Below are 12,001 nucleotides of genomic sequence, written 5' to 3' on the forward strand. Positions count from 1 at the left end.
CTACTCTAGCATTGGGATGACTCTATTTGAAGCCTTGAATAGTAAGACGTGTAGGTCGCCTATTGGGTGGTTCAAGGTTGACGAGGCAGAGATGTTTGGTATATATTTGGTTAACCAAGATATGGAAAAGGTGAAGATGATTCGGGATAGGCTTAAAGACGCTCAAAGTCCTATGCGGATGTGATAAGTAGTAAGTTAGAGTTTAAGGTTGGGGATAGGGAATTCTTAAAGGTATCTCCCATAAAGGGAGTAATGCGATTTGGGAAGAAGGGGAAGCTTAGTTCCCAGTATATTGGTCTGCACTTGATTTTGAGGAGGGTTGACAATATTGCATATGAGTTGGAGTGGCCTTCTAATTTTGAGGAGGGTTAAGAATATTGCTTATGAGTCTGAGTATAGAGAAAGTGCATAGGTGATCCGTCGTAAATTGTGCCTATCAAGATATTGGTATTTCAGATTTTCTATCGTATGAGAAGGTTTTTGTTGAAATATTGGATTGAAAAATTCATTGGTTGCGAACCAAGAATGTAGCTTCGGTGAAGGTTCTGTAGGAGGAACCACAAGGTTGAAGAGGCTACATGGGAAGCTGAAGAGGACATGAATACCAAATATCCGTTCCTGTATTCTGCTCCGTAAATTTATGCGTAAGGTATGTGTTGTTCTTAACATGTTTATTTTCTGACTTTGTTAAAGAAAAGATTGATTTCCTTGGTAACTTTATTTTCTAACTTAGTTAAAGGTAAGAGTAGAGGCTGTGGAGTCCAAATTGTGCTTGTACGGCCTTGTCCCATCAGTCGGGGATGAATGATCTAAGTGGGGGAGAATTGAAACACCCTAGGTTTTGGACCTTGGAAACTTCCTAAACTTTGAGCATACTGTCCTTGTAATGACTCACAATATGAGTTGTATGGCGTGGATACGTATCAGATGACCCAACTCGTAATGTGTATAGTTAGTGATGGTTAGTTTTCTGTTATAGTTATGACTTGGTAGGTACGGGTCGTATAGTTTGGTGAAGGGCCATTGGGTTGATCCTTTACTTAATCTGAAACTTAGTGACTTGACTTGTCTCTAAGTACGAGTGGCTCACTAAGAGTCGTGAGGATAGGGTTTGGGTGGTATAGTAAAGTCGTACATTATCTAGTGTCGATCCCTTTGGTTTCTGTCTTGGGTATGACTGGACCATACAAGTCATATGGTCTAGTCATGAGTTGGGGAAATGGAGTCGTATGGTGGACAGTATGTGGGTGTCCAACCTTCTATTCTAGTTAGGACTGGATGGTACCATTCTTATACTATGGTGACGAGTTAGAAGGTCAACTCGTACCCACTTGCGGTGATTTTATAGTTTTAAGTTGGGGGTATTCTGGATATTTTGCCTCTTAACTCCTTTTAATCCCACAACATAAATCATCCTTTTGGACTTTATTAACCTATTCTTCTCAATCAAACAATCTTAAAAACCTTTCCCAAGCTCTTGGTTTAAGAAAGGGCTAGGCTTTTAAGAGTGAATCTCTCCATCTTCCGTGGTGGCTAAGGCGTGTTACTCCTTCCTCATTGTTAGTTTAACTAAAAGTATGTTTTAATGAATTATTTTTATGGTATTATTTTGGTTTTAAAATAGATGTTGGGGGTTTTGATTGTTTATGGTTGGATAATGTTTTCGCATATTTTACTTATGGTTTTTCATATTATAATTATGGTTTGAACATATGGTTGCATAGGAATGGTCAATTGATACTTGATTTTGGTTTTTGAAATTAAATACCCTGAACATGTTTGTTAAAATGCCAATAAAAATGATTTTGTCATATAGTTCAACTATTCTTGAACTCTTTACATTGCATAAAAGGTAATGGAACTTAAATTGGTTTGGTTGGCTTTAAAAGGTTTGGAAATACCTTGATGGCCATTATTTTAGCTTAGTTGGAAACTTTATAGTCAACTTGGTTTAATGGTTTTGGTATGGCATAAATGGATAGACTTGCAATCTCCAATTTTGGTATGGCGATACCATTGGTTAATGCCCAAATAAAAGACTCCTTGGTAAATGGTTGCAATGTGTAAATAGTTTTATATGGGCTTAAAAGGGGTTATGTTAGTAAAGGCGTAGAAGGTGGAGGTCCCGAGGGGACCAATACCCATAACTCATGTTTGCTGATGTGAGGTTTGGTCATGGTGATCATGTACATGATGTCACATTTATATTTTGGGAGATGTACTAGTCATCTCAGTTTTTATTCTCTGATTCGTGCGACTAACATGCACTGAGGCCCTTTTAGCATGGGGATATGAACCCATATAGCCCATCGGTTATTTTAGGATGGTAAAGCTACACAACCCAGGTAAAAGGTTTTAAATGCATGCTAAACTCGATTTCCTTTCCTGGCACTATTTATATGTATATATGTAATTGCATATGGTTATTTGACTTGGTTTTGAATGATGACATTATTTTATATTTATCCCTGAGTATATGCTAGCATTAATTTCGCTAACCATCTTTGGGTACTGTATCCGCACGCGATACAAGAACCAGCCATACTACTCCTTATGCTCAGTGACTTAGATTCGAAGAAAGCTTTGTATCAGACTGAGGTGGTGAGCTTCTATACGCCAAAAGTCTCCATTTCTTGCTATGGAATTCATTACATTATCTTAGTTTTTTGGACTTTGGTTTTGGCTATGGTCGGGGGCATATCCCAGCCGGATGTTCTTTGATTTTAGTTAGAGGCTTTGTTAGACTACTATAGGCGTGGACAGTGTTGGTATCGGTATCAGCCTTGGTATTGGTATTAGAATTAGGGTTGACATCATTTGGACATTTGGTTAGTTATGGTTATGGACTTTATTAAATGTTATTATTGTTTTATCTTGTTATTTGTTCAGAATTCATCCGACATAGGGTACGAGCCAGTCAGGGTAGAGTATTAAGGGTGGTCTCCGATCTTGGTTGGACTTGAGATACCCGACTCGACTAGGACCTTATTTTGGTAGTGTTAGTATCGATCCTATGCCGTGACTCATTTACAGTGTATAGTGATATTATGCTTGATTTCTTGAGTTTTATGAATTTTGGTGCATTTGGGTGTAACCTCTTTGATGGTTATGTCGTAGACTAATGTCGATTAACGGTGAGTTTTGACATGTTCAGATTGTAGAAGGCGATCCAGAGGTTCAGTAGAGAGTCGTGGGTCATTTGGGATTGAGAAGGTTTTTTGATTATTGGGATGGTGAGTTATGAATAAAGAAAGTTATGGTTGGAAGGCTTGTGTAGAATTACCTGTAAGTGGTATCTGTAGTGTGTGTGCTTGAGTTAGTGTTTATTGAGGGAGTCACTTTGATGTATTTTTGGTTTAGGGCAATGTCGAATTGATGATATTGACTTTGTGGGATGATGAGTGGTTCTTGCTAGATTGTGCAAGAAGACCTTTTGGCGGGTCAAATTTTGTATAACAAACTTTGAAGAATCATCTTCGAAAGATTCTAGTTAGATAAGGAAAGATTTTCTAATATTCATGCCTAGTGTATTAATTACTTCTTTTGTAGTTGGTCTTTGTAGCATGATGTGATTCGATGGTATTGAGACATTCCTTGGTTAGGTTTGAAGGATTTCAACTTATGAGAGATTCTTTTTTTTCTTTGAAAAGAGTTTATAATTGAAAAAAAAAACTTACTTGTAGCAAATGTTACTTCTATAGCTAAGTGGCCTAATGGGATTCTTTTGCTCATGAGTTTTGATTTGGAGTATGTTTATTATTCCATAGTTCTTATGCTGAAGAAATACTGAATAAAAAATTAAGTAAAAAAAAGGTCAAAGAACTTGTTCATAAGGAGTTTGATACATTCAACGGTTAGTTATGGGTTCGTGTTGGAAATTTAATCTCTTAAAAGTACGGTTTTTTATTTGCTTATGAAGAGTTAGTGGTGATTATTTTGAGTTTAATTTAACATTTGGTATGCCAGTGAGATAGAGTGAATGGTGCACTTCCTCTATGGGTTGATTTTTTCCTCTTATGATGGGTTGTGTATGTGTGCGGGGTGGGAATGAATCTTTATTCTACCAAATTATTGAGGACTTTAGGTTGTGAGGTGGCTTTTGAGTAGTGAGGACTGCACGTGTTTTGTGATGAGTTCTTAAGTATTTGGTGTTATTAAGAGCTTTCATACCTAAGGTTTATAAAGTGTTATGGTGATTCTCAGTTTCCTCAAAGGGTTAAGTTGTAGGTTCTTACTATTGGTTGGTGATCTAGTTCGCTGAATGTGACTTTTGAGGTTTTGTTTAGATTTGGTACTGATTTTTGGCCTAGTAGTTCTAGCCTAGGATTGTAGTGTGATTTTGTTTGACAGTGATAGTATCAACCTTAGGTAGGTTTATTCAGTGTTTTTTTTGGGGGGGGGGGGGTAGTGATGTGATTTATGCATTCCTTAGCTTTTGGTGGGTTTGAGGATATTTTTTGTCATGTGGTTGTAGCTAGTATCTAGTGGTTCCTTGGTCAAGTTTAGGTTATTCGGGTATGTTCAGAATTTCTATTGTGTTTATCCCATATTTTAGGTATAGAAGAAGTTTGAAAATATAGAAATTCAACTTCATTGAGAATTTAACCGTAGATGCTAGTGTTGTGACTTGTTGTGTCCTTATGTGATATACTTCTGGTTCTATGGTGAGACCGGTAGTTCCATGATTATGACTCTACATTGGAGTGCTTGCTTGATGTCTCCTGAGAGTATTTTCTGTCCTACACCTACTTTTAGATTTTCTTGCTTGTACGTTCAAGGATGAACATGAATATTAGTGGTGCATACTATAATGACCCTTATATTGAAATTTAGAAATTTCTGTGTTTTGATAATTTTTTTCTTTCACGTGGTTAAATTATCTCATTTACAAAATATGGAGATGGTTGGCACATTTGCCAATGTGTCTGAAAATATTTTAGATGATCTGTGGTTTTGAACACTCTTAAAAAGGGTTAATTTGACTCCAGTCAATATTTGGTGATCCAAGCCTCGAACGATGATCAGATAATTTCATTTGCTCAGATATGTCTATTTTTAGTTAGTAGCATGGTTAATTCGGTCCTTACCCCTTATCTTGCATTTTGACCCTTTATTTAAAAATAATTAAATTTAGCCTTAAGGGGTTAATTTGTTGAAAATGATCTTGTTTTGAAAATTTGTTGTTGCCATTAAGTCCTGAATGTCAAATTTATCTTAGTAGCATAGTTCATTTGAGTTCATAGGATTTGAAATGAATCCCAAGGGTTTGATTGAAAACTTGGAAAAATTTCAAGTTTGATGGTGTTGGGAATCAATTGGTGTTGCGACTTAGGAGATCATTTGGACATTAAACCGGGGGTCTTTTACGCAACAAATGAGTCACTTTAGCGGCCAACTGAGGTGTCCCCTCTGTCCCTTAAGTGGACACCTCATCCCTTAAGCGGTGGTTGCTTAAGCGACATTTGACCTCTTAAGCAAAGGCTCACCACTTTTTCCCTGGTTGCTTAAGCAACGACCTAGCCGCCTATGCGGTGATCGCTTCAGCAATCATTTAGCTGCTTAACCTTTCAACACTGGAAATCAATATATAAATTAATTTTTCAAATTTTCCTCCATTTTTTTGAACCTTGAATGTTCAAGTTTTTGGCAATTTTTGGGGATTTCTCCATTAATCCTTCTTGGATAAGCTCCAAACCCATGTTTTCATTATTTCCTAGCAATTATATCTTTGGAAACACCTTTAAATGTTGATTTCAAAATGAATTTTTGTCGTTTTTGCCTGTAAAGCTTTAAAATGAATTTTCTTTCAATTTAGACCTCATTTTAAATTCAATTTAGCATGGGTTTTCAACTGTAGACTCCTTTAACCTTGGAGAATGTATTTCTAAAGGAAAATTTTAGTTTTACCTCTTTCTTTTTTGAATTTATTTTAAAACCCATTTTGGACCCGTCTTAAATAGGACCAATATTGATACAATTAGCTTTCCTCTGACTTTTATATGACATGTTTGATTATGTTAGATAAAATTTGGTGTTGATTCGAGAGAGTTAGGCTTTCAGTTATGGTTTTGGACTTATCATAGGCTTGCAGATCTTCTTTATGGAAAGTTTAGCTGTACCTTGACTTTTCTAAAGTGTATATCTATATTGTATTATTTATTTGTTTGTATGTTGTGATTTATTTAGTATTGTGGGTTTCTCTTAGGTGAAATGCTCTGTGGGTATCAGAGTCATTGATAGATTGTAGTTAGATTATTGTCTTGATTAGTTAGTATTACAACTTGTAAGTATCCTTAGAGTAGAATGTCGATGGATAAGCTTGTGACTCTCAATAATTGATATCGGATGCCTATTTTAGAGTTTGATTCTTGTTAGTGGACTTTATTATGACGATTGTGGTTTAGTTCCTTGTTAGGGGTAATTATGCTATTATTATCATTATTGATGGAATGATTGGGGTTTTAGAGGATACATAAAGTATGAATTGACTTGTAATACTTGAGACTTAATGAATGGACAAGTTAGGTTAGGATAGTTATATTACTGAGATTTAATGAATGGACCAGTTAGGTTTGGATATTCCATGATTTATTTTTATTGGGTAGCTGGTTATTTTGTGTTGACTGTATGGGGCCTAAGTGAGCTTCATTATGGATTAGAGTAATTATTTATGATTGTGTGCCTGAGTGGGGCTTATATTCATATTACTTTTGAATTGAGAGGATATATTATTATAATGCCTGAGTGGGGGCTTGACTTGTTGTTATTGGTCATATATGGCCCATTAAATGCTTTATTTATAATTGTATCTATCGAGTGGGTTCTTGAATTGACATTATAGACCTTATCTGATCATTTAATAGCATATTCATTATAGTAATGCCCGAGTGAGGGGTTGGAAATGATAATATTGATGACGACATGATTGTTAATTCTTGTGGCGCCTGGGGAAACTGATATCATGAATTATTGATACATTGAGTTGATTCTGAGCTTACTTATACATGTATTTAATGGATTTTGATCTTTATACTAATTATTTGTGAGCATTACATCCTCATATCACGCATACATATTCATGAGACATTGGTACCACTGAGACATTCCGATTTTTTGTAAGAAAATAAGATATTTTACGAAATACCTATACCAAGGGATGTGCCGGTAAGGTTGATTTGACACATGAGACTGAAATTATATGAGTATATAGGTTTCAAAATCACCTTGGATCCTTCCTAGAAGTTGAGAGCTCATTGTGTGTATATAGAATGTTATGCGATAACTTTCAGACATTTGTCAGCATCCCATCATCATCAGTCTATTGAATTGCATCATTTTCACATGTTAGTATTTACTTTTGTATTGTGTTGTCGTCATAGAACCTTGTTTGTGATATTGTGTTTGAGTATTCATTTCATTTCATTACATAATCTTACATCATCCTATATTGATTGAGAGGTTGAGGTATTATGATATGTGGGATATGACTATGGCTTGATTAGGAGAGATAATTGTGTATCACCCCCTCGATAGCAAGAGATATACCCTTATATATATACTCTCTCTCTCTTTTGTTATCCCATATTATTGGTTAATGATAATTTATTAAGCCTATTATATCATGTTAATGAGTATTCTTCATAAATGAATTCCCTTATTGTTGAATATAAATGAATAGTGTTGACTCACCTAGTTCAATGTGTCAGCATTGTTTTTGATACGTCTATTGACCATTGTATGGATTACCCAAATTAGGATAAATTTGTGTATATATTGGATTATAGATTGTTGGAAACACTTGGGAAGTGTGGGTGGTGGTTCTCGCCATTGTTTTTGATTAGGATCGGTTATTAACGATGTTGGCTGAGTACATGTGGTTTCGTACTCACCCTTGATTTTTTTATTTCTTATTTTCTGCACACTGTGTAGGTATTGGATTGAGTTTTAGCTTGTAGATTATTTTCTTCAAGCATTGACGTTACGGAGATTGAGGTAGTGTTGGCAGATCTCACTTTATTTATCTTATGATTCCCCATTTTTAAGATACTTTAGCTATTGTTATCTTTCTATTTTCAGAGACTTGTACTAATAAAATCTAAAACTGGATGTATGTTTTGAGAAATGTGTCTTGTGTATATATGTGTGTGTGTGTTTGGAATTATTCTCTCTTCTTACGCTTCAATATTTTCATAATTGTGAATTTGGGTTAGTTAGGCTTACTTGTCCAGAGGGTTTGGCAAGAGTCACCACTTCTAGGGTCGTGAAACTTCTAGGAATGGTCTCTACACCTCCAACCTATCATTCACTCCACTAAGTCTCTCATAAATTAGTACTATGTCATTTGCAAATAACATATACCAAGGAACTTCATTTTGGATACATCATCTCAATTCATCGATCACCATTGAAAAAATGGAATGGACTAAGAGATGGTTCCTGGTGCAACTACATTTCCACAGATAAATGCTCTGAGTATTATGCATGTCCTTTATCGCCATAATGTAAGACACCGGTACACCTCTAGACTCCAGGAAGCTCCAAAGAACTTCCCTTGGAACTTTGTCGTAGGCCTTTGCAATGTCAATAAACACCATATGCGAGTTATAAAATCAAAAGTTCTTGATTTGAAGGTCAATATGGAATGAGTTTTCATCAGTTTTGGGATTTAGGGTCTTTGTATCATGGATAAATAGATTTTAACAAAAACAGTTCAAAATGTCTCATTTAAAATCGCTTTTGATAATGGAGATTTTGAATTTTTATCAATAAAGTAAAATATTTATATTTTGGTGATTTTCAATACGATTTATACTCAATTGCCATTGCATTTTAGATGTATAACCGTTAAAGTATGAAAAATATTATTTTTAAATAAAATTGGAGTTATCTATTTATTATTGGGATCAATTTTTGAAGTGATTTTAGAACCGGAATCAAAGGATATTAATATTGAAATTGATGAACTCCTTTTGACTTGTAGATATCATATTTGATTAAATTGAATGTGTTTGGTGAGAGAGAGTAGAGTTTCCGGTTAATACTTTGAATTGTGTTTTGGCTTGCAGATTTTCCTTAAAGGCAAGTTGAGATTTACCTTGACTTTTTCTAAGATGTTTGTATTGTATACTTATTTTCTTGTGTTTTGTCAATCGTTTAGGATTGAGGGTCCCATTAAATGCAATGGTGAGTATCACCATGGGTACCGGAGTCATTTGATGAATTGTAGTTATATCATGGTTTATCTTAGCTATTCAGGCCACTTGTGATTATGTTTAGAATAGATTGTAGATGGATGACTTATGAATCTAGAATAAATTAATAGTAGCTACCTATTTTAGAACTTGAATAATGTTTAGTGAACTTTATTGGCCAAGGTTTAGTGACCTTTTAGGATATAATTATGTTATTATTGTTATATGATAGAATGATTGAGGTATATAATACTTAGAGTACAAATGGACTTGTAATAGTTGATGTTATTAGAACATATTGTTTACTAAAATTATTCTCCTTTTAGTTATTTTGCCTAATGATGTCATCTTTGAAAACATCACGACCCAAATTATCGGATCGTGAGAGCATCTATTCTAATCCACCTAGAGAGGAGAACCCCTTACCATATTTTCAACATAAGATGTAGAAGTCTTTATTAAATAGAAATAACCAACCTTTATTACAACTAACATTATAAATATTAAATGGGGAAATAAAATTAGCCCTAGGACCTAGCCTAAATAGGTACAAGATCTTATAAGTAAGAAGGTAAGACTGGACACAACTTTCACCATGAACAAGAGAAGTAGAAGTTGGTAGAGATCACTATCTACGTCACATGTGAAACATCAACTGACCCTTCAATTAGACTATACCCCAAAAAGAGTATAGCAAGAATAGTATCAGTACAAATAACATGTACTGGTAGTAATCATCAGCCAACCAGGGTTAGATCATGTAAACATAAATATATAAATCACAAAAAAAAACATGAAAACTTATATAACAATTCAATTTGTAGAACCTTCATCCACTTATGCTATCTTCATCCCTTGTTTAACCACAATAGTTATTATAAGCCAATCATTTCACTTACTCTTCTATTAACCTCAATGATAATTGAAAACTAATAATCATCACCTTGTAACAAGTACAACTATGAACACACATTATAAAAAATACCCTATGTTTATGACCCTTAGCCTTTACAAGCAACTTTACAAATCCAGTCAAGTACAAATCAAGAGACAACAAGTCAAGTCAACAATGATCAAGTCAACAAACCTAACTCTAAAAATATCCAAATAAATAAATCATGACTCTACAATATCGAAGTGAATATCTATGACTAACAATATCCAAGTCAACAAACCATGACTTTAACAACAAGAATCTCAAAATATATAACAAGAAACCAGACCATACAAGAATCCCAAATGTACCAAGCAACATCATAATTCGATTTACTCAAGGAAACCACAACAACCACAAAATAACTTGGTCCACTCATGGAACCAATATAAACGACAATAATAACAATAATCATGTATCCGATCCACTCAAAAAATTGTCACACTTATACATACCTTGTACGTATATGCTAAGTGTCTTATGGTTTCCTACTAGTCATGACCTTCAGGGGACAAGCTCTTATCCATCTTAAAGGGGACGAGCTCTTATCCATGTAGTACCAGCATGGTACCTGAGCCAACCAATAAATCATATCAACTAATCTCGTGAAGTTGTCCAAATACTAGTGGATCCCATAATGATTACCTATATCACAAAAATTACAACCATAATGAGAATAAGCAATCATACTTGTCAAGTCAACAAGCCTTTAATATAACTTAATTATATGTGATTAACACTTAGAATATCAATTAACAATTACATTACTTAAGTATTCATTTCAACAATAGACAACCACCCAAATACTGATCAACTCGAGTTAATTAATTCATGTAAACAACAATCATACTTTAACACACTAAATCACAAATAGATATGAATCATTGGTTTCATCAATAATAGAATGTCCTAATACCAAATCCACAACTTATTCAAGAAAGCATTATTAAGCCATATCTTTAAATTCAAGTATTCATTTTAGAAGAGCACATTTAACCCAATGGATTCTAAACTATAATTCTCTATTCTCAAGTTCATTCACTAACTCAATTGTCCTTTAATTATACCAAGACCGAATATTTCATTATTATCTAGAAACTCTTGCATTCAATTCATTACTTAGTTCAAGATATACTCCATTAACCAATCAATCAACTTTCAATCTGGCTTTAGTCATACATATTTATACCATTTAATTCTAAACCCTTAGATTAACTTGACCTTAGGCTCTTAAATTAAGTCACTACCTTCTCAAACCATAATCAGTTGTTATCAATATCTTTAAGTAAGATTATCCTATATTTCGACACACATAAAATCAAGTTCGTCATTTTATGGTAATTAGGCTAAGTAACTAGTTTATGAGCTCACATAATCTCATTGACATCTATATTAACATAATTCACATTACAATCTACCAAAGAGTCATACAAACATAAAACATCCATTAAGGATTCATACATTAACACATCAACATACAACTAGGTACTTATTAAATTAAAGTCATGTTGTATCCATTCAAATTCCATGCCCTTAGGACTAAGCATGATTTCTCCCGTCAAATATATATTAAGGATATGATTTTTAAACACAGTCTACTACTCATAAATTGGTGCCAAGCTGCTGTAACAAGTAGCTATAACACGGATGGTCCTCCATCTTATTCATGTTTTCGAAGGCTAATCATCTAATAAACAATAATTGTAAGAGTAATTAATAAACTAATCTTCAAAAAAATACTTTGAGAATTCAAACCCACTAGATCTACCCTTATTTATGTTCTACAACATCATCTAAGGGTCAATTACTTATCAAAATAGTTTCTTCAAACTCAAACCAGCTCTATTAATGGAGTTTTTGGGTGAAAGATTCCATA

Source organism: Capsicum annuum, chromosome 7 (genome assembly GCF_002878395.1).
Source record: "Capsicum annuum cultivar UCD-10X-F1 chromosome 7, UCD10Xv1.1, whole genome shotgun sequence".
Lineage (NCBI taxonomy): Eukaryota > Viridiplantae > Streptophyta > Magnoliopsida > Solanales > Solanaceae > Capsicum > Capsicum annuum.